Source organism: Mesocricetus auratus, unplaced genomic scaffold (genome assembly GCF_017639785.1).
Source record: "Mesocricetus auratus isolate SY011 unplaced genomic scaffold, BCM_Maur_2.0 Super-Scaffold_100676, whole genome shotgun sequence".
NCBI lineage: Eukaryota > Metazoa > Chordata > Mammalia > Rodentia > Cricetidae > Mesocricetus > Mesocricetus auratus.
Window position 1 is genome coordinate 52,020,698 of NW_024429266.1, and position 13,581 is coordinate 52,034,278.

Consider the following 13,581-nt stretch of genomic DNA (forward strand, 5'->3'; position numbering starts at 1 on the left):
TATAACTTACTCATTGGATCATTTTCTTCACAGAAATTTCTGTCTGAAGCCTGCCTCTTTGGTTCTTTGGTTTTGGCCAGCACTGATTTGAGTAGGCTCTGTTGCTCTGTATTCTTGAAGAGATCTTGCCAAAAACTTCAGAGTCCCTCATCATACCACCATCAGTGATAGAAGAGTTTCTTCATCCACTAGTCATGCAACAAAAAATATTTTCAGCACCTGCTATATATATCAGGCAGTATAAGCTAATGAAGGCAAACAACAGTTGAGCAATAGATCCCTCATGATGGTCTTTAGATCTAGGTCATTTGTAACACATGCTTGATGAAAGATGTGAAAAGTACTGGGATTTTTATGAGGTTTTATAAATTCATTTCAATTTCTGGGACAAAATAGAAGAAACTGACCCCTGTGCGAATATGAAAGGTTTATTTAGCCCATGATTGCAAGTAGTAGCTTACCTGGACTGTGTCTATAGTCTCACACCTGGAGGAATTTCAATAGTATCATTCAGTCTCAAATAAGTCATGTGTTAAAAATTGACATCAGAGCACAGCGATGGTGGCACACACCTTTAATCCTAGCATTCCCACTTGGGAGGCAGACAGGGGAATCTCGATGAGTTTGAGGCCAATCTGGTCTACAGAGAAATTTCCAGGAAAGGCTCCAAAGATACACAGAGAAACCCTGTCTCACAAAAACAAAAGAATAAAAATTTAAAAAAATTGAAGTCAGAGATATTTGGGAAGCCAGCTCCTTTGCAACAACCCACTTTGTGGGAACTAACTCGCATCCCTGTAGCTGCACTCATAATTATAAGAAAAATCTGTGCTATGATTCAGTGAACTACCACTGAATTTTCTCCCTAAAAGGGGCTATCATGCCTCACTAGGCCACACTGAGGTCACCACCTGCAGCAATGAACCTCTGGGCAGTGTTGCACATCCAAGCTGTAAGAAAGACCAATATTAGCTGCAAAATGTTTTTCCTTTCGGGTCTAAACCTATCTCCATTGTTTCTTTTTGGAACATTAAATTTATTCCCCTCAAGTGGACATATTAGAATCATAGATAATAAGACTTTCTGGTTTATTTCCATTTGCTATTTAAATTTTGTGCTTGTCAAAATAAAATTGATCCTTTCTGTTGAATAGTCTTTTGTTCTTGTTTTTTTTTTCTTTTTCTTTTAATCATTTGGACCGTGAAATACAGAAGTCGGAGCAGCGCTGATTTACACGTTGAGGTCAGACTGAAGACTGACATCAGTTCTGGGAAGTTGACAGAGTATCATTCAGTGTCCCTGAGCTCTGGCCACTGTGTTTAGCCAAGGATGAACTAGAGCAGTTGTTTCTCCTTGAGTGTATGGAAAACGCAAATGTTTGCATCTTTCTAACCCATCTCCAGTGGCTTTGTGTTTCATTTTTGCAGGCCATGACTCTGACTACATGACACTCATCAACATCTCAACCACAAGGAAATGACTAACAAGTGTAGAATTAGCAAACTAAATATAAAAATAGATTATATTTAAGTCTTTCACGACACAAGAGCTGAGCTGCTAACACTGATAGGTTTTAGTCTACTAAGATTTTGAAATAATTTGTCTCAGATTTGGGATCTAGTTGCAAAATAAAAGCCTTAGTGGCTAAAAAATGAAATTATTTTTATTGAAAGAAGAGAGGAATATTAACAAATAATATATGTCTTACCTAAAGTTCTGCCTGGTTTAAACAGTAGAAATTTATTTCTCATTGTTCTGGAGTGGACAGATGTAGAGTCAGGGAAAGCTGACTCCCTGGTGTGCAAATGGCTGGCTTTGTGCTATATCATTACAGGGTTAAAAGAAAAGTCACTTACTTCCCTTCTTTAGAAGGTGCTTATGTCATTCATTAATGAGGGTTCTACCTTCATGATCTAATCCCCTTCTAAATTGCTTGTGGTCTAATACTAACTCAAGCGGGTTTCAGTATATGAATTTTGTGAAGGCACAAACACTTAGGCTGTAAGTATACTAATCATTTTATGCCCAATCCTGCCTCTGCTCTTCACTAGAATTCTGTGATATGGCTTTACAGTTGCTGTTTCACATATGAGGAACCTAGGGTCTAGAGATTCCAAGCAATCATCAGAAATCGATGGAGGTAGAGGATGGTAGAGCTCATATCAGATCTGTCTGTCTTTCAAATCTATACTCTTTCTATTACCTGCTATGTTTTCCTTTCAGTTTGGGCACTAAATTTCTATTTCAGCTTAAAATAACCATAATCATCAGCTGATGACAGGGACCATTCAGAAAAACTAGCATCACCTCAGTCTGACATAGTTAGCTAATACCTGTCACCAAAACGACAATGTTTTGGAGACTCCAACACTTTGCAGGGGGACTTTTCTCAGGATTCAGAAAAGCTGCAGTCTGCTCAGAAGTGTTTCTATTGCTCAGTTGTTTCAATTTGACACCTTGGATACTGGGGAGAGGCCTCTCTAACAAAACCTTCCTAGATGCAAGTTCACACCTCTGTTGGAAAGCCCAAAGGCAGGACCTCACCTTACCATCATCCACAAGTAGGCCACAGAATCCATTGAAACAGCCCTTCTTTCTAATGTCCCACAGCAAGAAGGTGTGGACATCAAACCAAGGTGTCAACAGCATCAAAGTATTTGGAAACTTTGTTAATGTGATGTGTTTCTAAAACAGACAGAAAGACAAATAAATGCTCTGTTGTCATATGTTTCCTAAAACTGGAATTTATTTTAAGTTTTCATTTCTCACATATTTGAAATTTTCAATATTAACGCAATGAATGTATTATGCTGACAAAAACACAAGTCTTCTACTGAAAACTTTAAATGTTGGAAAATTGAGGATTTTTCTTAACAGGACCCTTGGGAAGTTCATTTCTGTCCAGGGAAAGTCCAGGAAGCAGATAGTGATTCCACATGCCCGAAGCTGTGTCCTCTTTTATTGTTGAGACATAAGGTACCCCTGAATCCTCTGCGCAGGCTCACACTCCACTGGTAGGTGAACTGAACTGACTCAATGTATGGAATCTGATTTCATTCTTGAACTACCTTCAAAACAAAAAGTCACAAAGGTGTCAGTGTTTGTGTTGATAGTCCAACCTAGCAGAAGTCTACAGGACACTGCAATATCCTTCATTAACAATGTAGTATAAGTTCAGTTGTCTTCATTAATGACATAGTATGAAATTAACACAAAGGAGACTTTGAGAAAAAGGCTTCATTGGTCTTTATTCTTTGATGTCTTCCACATATTCCCAGTCATCACTCTCAAAACACTATGCTTGAATTATGATTTCCTGGCCTTCTACCCTTTCATCGTCAGTGAATATTTGATTTTTCCCCATCACTTCTCAGATGGATATGAGTAACTATTTAAGGAATTATGGAATGATCCAAGACTGGCTTTGAATGACTTACACATTGAAACGCCCAAACAATGTTGCACGAGTGTGTTCTTCAATAACATCTACACACATCTGGCCACCAGAACAAAAGTGAAAGTTTGTGTTTTTTAAGAATATTTCCTCATTTTCAGCAGCCTCAATCCTCTATGTATTACATATTCCAGGACCCCAATAATGCCCAAATTGAAGAACTCTAGAAAATGTGAAAAACTCGAATAGTTATCAAGGATCCTGCACATGGCTTGGGGCTTATATGCCTCACAAACTGAGGAATCACACAATGTTGAAGTATATCTGTGATTGTGGATTTGCATGTTCCCACTTGTTACTTCACATAGAACAGCTTAAAGTGAAGACATCATCATTCTGAGTTATATTTTCAAGGGCATCTTTAGAGTCTTCTTCTTCTTCTTCTTCTTCTTCTTCTTCTTCTTCTTCTTCTTCTTCTTCTTCTTCTTCTTCTTCTTCTGTGTGTGATTATACTAATGTAGAAAGAGTATCACAGCTTGAAGAAGTCTGGTTGTCCACAAACAACTTAACCTTAACCACGGTCCCAACAATTTAATTTGAAAATGTCAATACAACAATGTTCCTTGTACTTTAAAAAAAATTAAAACCCTGTTATTACTAAAGCTGGCATTTGAGACCGCAAGATCCTACAGGAGGGGTTTTAATTTCAAATGTACAGATGATTAACTCTCCAGTAAAAAGATACCTCTGAGAGTCCCCAGAAAGTATGTGGGGTTCAACTGCAGCTACACCAGGGAGAGGACAAAAGCTCTAGCATTGTAAAGAGGGAAGTTTGTCCCGCCTCGGCAAAAGTAGAAATGTTGAGGTTAAAAACAAAGGGTCTGCCATCAAAGCTCACAGAACTCCGTGGGAATTCTCCTCATGACCTACAGGACATGTGGCCTGCCCGCCACAGTCATAAATTCTATTTACTGTAACAATCACACAAACCGAGCAAAGGAGCCCCAGAGGCAGGCCCCAGAAGCAAGACTGAAGTTAAGGGTATTGATAATTTGTCTCATAAATAAGAGCACAGAATCATGACATGATTAATGATAGCACCGTGAGAGGGACTCACCCCACCTCCAAACTTTCCAACAGAATATTGACATGGCTTTACATGTTCGACTAGTGTCCAGTTTTGTTTTGTTTTTTAATCTGTCTGCCACATACCCTGTCTCTTGTGATTTCAGAAGCAGCATCCTGAACGATTTTCAATTAAATAAAGGGATTTATTTAAAATAAGTTTTTGCATTTTATGTGCAGTGAAAGGGGAGCCCACACATCTCCTAATTATGTACTACGAGTTAATTTTTCTCTTACATGAAATTCAGTATGGTTTATACTAAATAAAATGAAGTAAATCGAGCCTGGGCTTCCTTCTCCAAACTGAGAAGATTGGAAAGCGTCCTTTCCCACCCTGAGGTCTCAGATGAATGAATACCAATAGCTTCTTCGGAGCAGCTGGGACAGAGCAGAAAAAGATACATGGAAAATATACCTCTGTTTTTAAATGAAAGTGAAGGCTTGATTTTAAGTAGAGGTTGGGGTCAGGCCAGGTCAGACATTTGATTCCCAGGGTCAGGCCTCTCCGGTCTGTGACCTACCAAGAGAAACAGCATGTTCCAAGCCCTCACTGACAAACGATGCAAAAACAAAGCATTTGAATACAATCTGGACTAATTAGGCTTCCAAGTTAGAATAAAGGGATGTATTTTTTATTTTTTTTTCAAATAAGACATAGGCTTTCCTTATTTTATGGCAATTAAAATGCATGCTGTGATTAAAAAGTAGTATCTGTGTAAAACGGTGTGAAGCAAATTATCCATCTTCCAAATTTAAGTAAAATCATTTTTTTTCAAGCTAATAGGATTAGCCATCACAAAGAATGTTTGAAACTGCTATTTTATATGCCAGCATTTCCAACCATGGAAAAAAGAAAGCAGAGTGAACAGCCCGGGGAGGAAAGTGTAATGCAGAGGCTTGTGGGGAGGGGGATATGGCCCATTATTTACAAGTGAAAACTCCCTTTGTTAGTTGTGGTCTTGAACAGACTCAGGGAAACCTGACAGGGGAACCTCTGACCAGACCAAATCCATAGGAACTGGACGGCCTGCACTTAGCAGATCTCAGTCTCGAGCAAGGAACAAAACCTTTTGTGTGCTTTCTGAAAAAGAATTATGAACAATCGATTATATAATGAAAACTCTGGCATATGATACACGAGCCCCCATTGAGAAACTTGAGAATTTGGTGCTGTGGAATTTCTGTTGTGCCTGGGAGGCACGCTTAACATGTGACTTCAGAAATATTTTGTCTTTTCACTGTGAAATTCTTATTAATCCCACCCTTTCATTTTTAGAAAATGGAATTAATTACATAATTGGCCAGAAAAGGAATTTTAAAAGGTTAAACATTTTTGAAGTAGTTGAAAAGTCTTGAAGCAATCACTTTTGTCCTACTGCCTCGATGCATAGTCCACACAGATGCCACCAAAATATTTCAGAAAATTTTGAAAAGAAATTAAAAGGCTTCTTTTACAGCTTTCATTGTATGTTTTCCTATTCAAAATCTGGGTATAAATTCCAAAACATTTGGACTACAGAGCTGATATTTAAAAAAATTAAAAGCACAGTGGGGAAGGGTGCTTGCTGCAAACTGACCTCAACACCCATAAGGCAGAAGGAGAGAACGAGCTACTAAGAGCTGTTCTTTGACCTCTACATATACACCATGGTTCATGTGTGCATGCTCACATGGGAGTGCACACACACACACACACACACACACACACACACATACACACACACCACAAAGAAATAAAGAAAAGTGTAAAATAAATATTAAAAAGAATTTGTGAGTAGCCTGAGTGCAAGCAGTGTAAGCAATATACTGTGAGAGGCTTGTGTTTTATTTCTTTAAGGAGTCAGTGGACTAAAAGATGAGGTAACTGAGGTCCACCAAGTCTAGTAAACTTTTCCTTAGGGCACACATAAGGAGACTGGTAAAGACAGGAGTCGAAGGAAAGGGCCTTAGAATAGTTCCAATGTTGGCTTCTATTTCTTTTTCCTTTAAACTGCAGGGCATACAGGTTTACAAGAAAGGCAGGAAGGATGTGGCATCATTGTTCAGACCCTCTCACTGAGCCTGTAGGTACCTTCCCTAGTGACTATGTGATACTGGATGTCAGAAAACCCACCATAATCAGCATGGCACTCATCACTCATTTGACTACTTGTCCTTTGACAGTCCTTTAGACTCTAGCTATAACCGAAGACACTGTTTCATTAACAGTTTGTGACATATTTTAAAGTCGGGTAGAAATACAGCCTGGAGATGATTACTGATAACACTATGTGAATTTATTAGATGCATGTTAGGCACAGCGGTATCCTATGAACACACTATAGCTTCCATGAATGAGTTGATGTTCACAATCAGCTGTGTCATCTCAGTCAGTCTTGACCGATTGCACTGAAGACAGTTTATATACATTAATATTCCTTACCTAATTAAACTTTAAAGATTATGTTTGAATGCCCTTGTACAGAAGCCTGTGGCATGGCGATACTATCTTCAAGTAATAAGATTGACTCTTACATAAAAATTTGATATTCTGTGCAAACCTTAAGATCATTTACTGCATTACATGATAAAGAACCAACAATAAACTGAGATGCCAAAGAACTTCCACGTTTAATCTACATGAGGATACAAGAAAGCATGGGACAAAGGCAGAGACCACCAAAGTGTGTTGTTTCTGACCCTGAACATCTTGCTGTAACCCATACCTCCCTTGTCAATGTTCAAAAATATTTCAAAGGATCCACACCCATTATAAAAATTCAGATGTTAGTCAGACTATATGGAGTGCCAATTTACATTATTCTAAAATAGGTTTCTGTCTCTGGAAGAAGAGAAACCGATTAAAATGTTAACAGCTATAAAACTTTTAGAGAAATGTTTATTTGGTTACATAGGGGGTTATGGTTTAAATTCTGAAAATATCTATTTTTGAGAACATAAGGAAATCTAGGAGTGATTTGGGAAATGAATTGTCTAATGGGTCAAGCCTTCATGGAACAATGAAATTCCTCCATTAATAAAGAAATATTAAAAAATGAAGAGTGACTTCATGCTTGCCCAGGATATATGTGAGGCCCTGGAATCAATCTCCAGTATGGAACAGACATGGTGGTCAAGCTAGTTTTCTAAAAGGACTAGCATCAAGATACAGCAGTGAGACAGCAGTGTCTTCAATAACACTAATGAAAGGCTTTGATACTTGCTTATTTGATTTTTTAAGACAGTCTTTCTACACAGATACCCCTTATTATCATGGAACTCAATAACTCACTATATCCATAAAGCTGGTGTTGAACTCACAGAAATCTACCTCTGCCACCCAAGAGCTGGAATTAAAGGTGTGTGCCACTGTACCTAGCCAATATAGTTTTAAATTTTAAATTTCATCTTAGTATGTGTGCATGTCGGGGGTGGTGGTGTTGGGGCTATATGAGTGTACACATGTGGAAGTCAGAGGACAGCTTGAGGAAATCACTTTTCTCTTCATTCTGTAGGTTGTAGGCAGCAACTTCAGGTCCATCTTGTTGACAAGTACCTTTTACCAGCTGAGCCATCTCCCTGCATAACACTCCTCATTTCATGAGAATTCACTGTATGCCAAGATACAAGGTTTCATGCACATATTATCATGAGCATGTGTGTGTGTGTGTGTGTGTGTGTGTGTGTGTGTGTGTGTGTGTGTGTGTGTGAGTTCACGGGGGGCAGAAAATTTTTCATGTCTAGAAACAGCATTTCATAGCACCCCTCGCTGTTCTCTGTCTCTCACAAACCTGTGGTCTCCTTGTGGTGGCTTGAAAGAAAATGCCCCAAAGGGAGTGGCACCATCAGGAGGAGTAGCCTGGTTGGAATGGATGTGGTCTTGTTGGAGGAAGTGTGTCATTGTGGAGGTAAGCTTTGAAATCTCTCATATATGTTCAAGGCACTCCCAGTGAAACAGATCACTTGCTGTTGCCTGAGCAAGATGTAGGACTCTCAGCTACCTCTCCAGCACCATGTCTGCCTGGTGTCAACCATATCCCACCATGACTACAATGGACAGAATCTCTGAATTGTAAGCTATCCCATTAAATGTTTTCCTTTATAGGAGTTGCCTTGTTCGTGATATCCCTTAACTCTAATAGAGATCCTAACTAAGACACTCCTTTGATATTCTCTGTGCATTGATGGGGATGGGTGGGCTCACATAAAGATGTCCCATTTAAGGATGATCTTGCACGGTTCCTCATTCTCAGCACTGGGACAGTTATGCCTCATGCCGTTAATTGCTGCCCACTACAAATGGAACTGTCTTTAACCAATGTTGAGAACAGTCCAAGTCTGTGGCTATAAACATACATATTTAAAAGGCAATTTGACAACACAACCATATTTCAAGTAACAGTGGTAGGTTCCACTCTTTTCCCCCTTTTTAAAATAGAAATATGTGCTAACTGCAGAGGAATAATGTGTTACAGGTACCATTTTAATCAATGGATATAGTGTACTTTGAGCAGGCTTGCTCTTCCCATTGGCCATCCTTTCCCTAACTTCCCCTTCTGCTAATCCCTTTCCTCTTCTCAAATGATGGCTGGTTTTAGAGAAAAACAATGGAGCTTAGAATACAATACAACATCTGAGATGTGACTAACATCTATGATTCCAATTCCATAGTAGATATCCTTCAAAAAGGAGTAGTACAGACTCATTTCCAGCTTTAATAGAAACGTGTGCTGGCTCAGCTCACTATAACAAATGGTAATGATGCTCAGGGCTGTAACAAGACCATGATGGATAAAGCAGATTGTATGGAAGAAAGGAGGAGACCTTGGATGTAAGTCCATGCGAAACAGAACAGATGAGATTTAAACAAGAATAATCATTACACTTGTAGTTTATAGTATTTCTCAGCAATACCAAAAGGCATGGCTGAGGGGTGCTAGCAAATGGAGATACTGAAATATCTTGTGAATGTTGAAGGGGTACATTTCAAACTCCATCATAATCACAAAGATAATAGTGATTTGCTTTAACATTTGTCAGAAGATGTAAAAAACTAATATGAATAAAGGCAGATGCTTTGAAAATAGTACAACCAGCTGGATGTGAAACACGCAGAATATAAGAATTAGAGTGCAGACATCGTGCTCCAGCACATGATGGGTTATAGAAAACAATGGACCAAAGTATGGATGGTACACAGCTGAACACTTATTTCCAAAGATTGGGGGTTTTGAAACTGTGCTCTCAAATGAAAACATGGAGTCAGGGAAAACAAGAAAATTTTCCACACAGATGAAAACTAAGCCACACACCTCTAAATAATGACATATAGAGAGGAAGCCAAATTTTGTTTCTTTCTTCAAATTCTTATTCAAACATATTTAACCTGCTTAATATGGAAAGTACACAGCTCAGAATGTGTATGGCACAGTTTGAATAACCCTTCTGACATGATGCACAGCAGAAAGGAAAAATAGGAGGATCAAAAAAATCATCTGGAATTTTTAAAGAAAAACTAGTTCTTTTTAAAAAGCAAGGGAATAATTGAGCATCTGTTAGGGACTATTCATTTAAAGAGTCTAGAAAGCAAATGTGGATGGAAGGAAAGAGGTAACATAATACCAACAACCAGGGATATGGGATAGAAAGTCCCTGTCTCTATAGAAAACAGTAGGCATTGATAGGAGACATGTAAGAGGACAGAACAGATATATATGCCTTGAGTCATTGTAAGACGGCAAGTTTTCCTAAAGTTACTCATGGATAAAAACAAGCTCAATTAAAATTCTCTTTTCATCTTTAGTATTGCTGTGACTAATTACATTAAAGAAGTGAGTTGACGAAACTGATTATGTTCTGAGAGATCCCTGGTTTGCCATAAATGGCCTTCTTCTAGAGGCTGGAGCAGAAATGTGTTTCCAGCCTCTCCTGTCTTTTGGAAACTATCAGAATTCCTTGGCTTGTGGTTACCTCTCTCCTATAGTAAATTCTCCCATCAATGTGTATGGCTACTTTCCCTCTACTTCTTTCTTACAAGGATCTTCTTGATTTGATTTAGGGAAGCTCAAGATTGTGTCCCTCTGCTTAGGCTGCTGAAATTAGTCACATCTGACAATAATCACAAGATAACATTTGCAGGCTAAGAATTTGGAGATGGATACAACTTTGAGGTAACAACTTACTCGATGCTGCCAAGCTGCAGGATTTGTCTTGAAAATGGATAGGCTGACTTGAAGATGGTACAGACACACCTAGAGGAGTCATGATGGTCTTGAAGAAGACAAACACCACCTGATGGCAGGACCCACCTTCAGATGCAGTCATTGAAGCAGGCCCCGGGGGCCTGTGATGCACAGCAGAGTATGAGCTTACAACTTGCAAATGGTTTATGGAAAGCTATCACAATAATTCAGCGGGAAGAGGATAGTCTTCAAACCAACTTGTGCTAAGACAGTTGTCTCTCCAGACACAAGCAGGAAGATGGTCTTAAACCCCTACCTGGCACTGTACAGAAATCAATCACCTGAAACTCAATGGCATGGTTATCTCAGAAAAACAGGTAAACAGAACTTAAGTACACAGAGGAGAAAAAAACCTGAGCAAAGCTATCATCTTTGTGAAGTGGGGATTTTGTCCTCACCTGCAGGAGATGTCTAGGTAGCAGAGATTGTATAAATCAGCTGTTTTTCCCTGCATAAAGGTACTGAAAACCTTGGTAAGTCATCTTGGGCTGGTACCATGGCTCCAGGAAGAAGTATCTATTCCCAAGTGAGTCTTTGAGGCATTAGCAACAAACACAGCAGCCAGAGATAGACGGATGCTCATACCTGAAAAACACAGTATGTGGTCAGGGCATTACAGTATTTATTGCAATGGGGGTCACAAAAGGAAAAAGGAATAAAATAGTAAAATTGATACATTGTGCTTAATTAAAATCAAGAACTTCTGCAAAATAAGAAAAGAGTCATTGAAGGGCAAATGGAAAGCTGCAGCAATTCCTATATTTAACAACTGACTTATGCCCACAACTTGTGTAGCAGTTTTCTCCAAGTACAAAACCTGTGTTGTAGGGATACTTGTTTGGGCACAGGATAAAAAAGAAAAGTAAAGCAGCAGGATATTTTAACACAGGATGCCTACAAGGAAATGAAACAACAGAATACTAAAGGGGGAGGGGAGGTGACTGCCATCCTACAAGGAAGCTCCTTAAGAGAGGAAGCAAACAACTCTAACTTCAGGAAGTCCTCAAAACTGACAACATTCACTAGGTCCCTCCCATCCAAAGAATAGATGCTGAGAGTCACTCTCAGATAAGCACAGCGTCCTGGATGAATTAGAGACCAAGCTAGCAGTCAGAAACAAAGAGATCAGCCCAACTGCCTAGAAGAAGCAAAGTCAGCCAAGCTATCAGGAATGACTCACATCATTTGGGCCACCAGAAAAGAACACTCTGCAACATGCTGAGCTGCTTGCAAGATGTGCAGAGAGTTCCAGGACTTCAGCTTTTGTAAAGTGTCATCCTGTCTGGAATGGGCATTGGTGATATAACTGCCTTTGAGTCATTTCTGCTCCTGTAAGTAACCTCTGACCCACATTCCTCTAATCAACACCAATAAAACTCATTGACTCACCAAGCTGAAATTTGGTTCTATATTAGTCAAGGTTCTCTAGAGTATCAGAACTTACAGAATGACTATTTCTCTCTGTCTTCATTAGCATATGTATAGGACATACATATATACATTATACATACGTATGATATATGCATATATACACACATGTATATATGTACACATGAGGGAAGGTCTAAGAATCCAATAGTTATTCAGTAAACAGGGCTGGACATCCCATCTGCTCTTCAGTGTATTCCAGAATCTCAGAGAAGCAGCTCTAATGTCAGTGAAGGGATGGACTTGCTAGTGAAGTGAAAGCAAGCAGGAAAAGAGTGATGTTCCTTTCTTCTGTGTCTTTACATAATCTTCCAGCAGAAGGTGTGGCCCAAATTAGAAGTGGATCTTCCCACTTCAAGTGATTTAATTAAGCGGAAGTCCTTCACAGGTGTGCCCTGACCATTTTTGGGTTTTAGTTAATTACAGATGTAGTCAAGATGACAACCAAGAATAGCCATCACAGGTGCTTCAGTCTGCTTTGGGCTCCTTACCTGGGGTCAATAGATGTGTGTGTTATGCATGTCTCCAGGAAAAGTATCTCACACAAGATACTCAAAAGGCATGGTTTCTACACTTATACAAGTATGTGGGCATATGCACACATCAATAATAATAATAATAATAATAATAATAATAATAAATAAAAATATTTAAAATGGCACTCATGTTGTTAGAAGAGTTGTTCAACCAAATGACTCAAAACATTGACAATTTAAAAACAAGCCTACATAGTTTAATTCTCTGCTCACTAGATAACATCTTCAATAAGGGTGTACATCATGTACATATATGAATCAATTTCATGCTGTATTAAGGAACAAAGAGTGGGTGTCGATGCCTAATAATCACATATACAGAAATCTAACTTGAGAAAACTTTTATATAAATATTTTTTTAAAAAACAGTAGAAAAGGCACAAAAATATGTGTTGCAGAATTATTGGTAACAGTGGAGAGTAAGATCAAAATAATCTAAATATTGATCATTCAAATTGGCTAATATAATTATAGTAAGAGAGGCTAATGTAGTCCAGAATTACATGACTGTGCACAGAGGCCTGGGTGTTCTCAATAGAAGAGTACTTGACACTTGAGCCTCTGGATTTGAGACCCATAACCAAGAAAAATATTAAAAATATACAGAGCATCAAAACAAAAGACAAGAATACCCTACAGTGCTTGAATGTGAGGAGAGGATGCATTGAAGAGAATATGGAGGGCTGGAGAGATAGCTCATTCATTAAAGGCTAAGTTCACAACCCAAAATATAAGAGACTATGTGACACGCTTTAACATAAAATTTAATGTATAGGTCTATATACCTTGAGTTATTTTAAAATGCTCATAAAATATCAATGAATGGCATCTCTGGGTAATGAAATTTTTAATACTTTTATTGTATCTTCTACATTCA

At 38.6% G+C, this 13,581-nt stretch overlaps 1 long non-coding RNA gene across 1 annotated transcript; it reads right to left on the reverse strand.

Moving 5' to 3' along the window:
• Window positions 1-2,728: 2,728 nt before the first annotated feature.
• Window positions 2,729-11,319, reverse strand: LOC106021414. The gene is made up of 2 exons (XR_001196689.3): window positions 11,139-11,319; window positions 2,729-3,068 (listed from the first exon to the last, which is right to left on the reverse strand). It is a non-coding gene; the product is annotated as an uncharacterized LOC106021414 (long non-coding RNA).
• Between the last annotated feature and the right edge of the window lie 2,262 nt (window positions 11,320-13,581).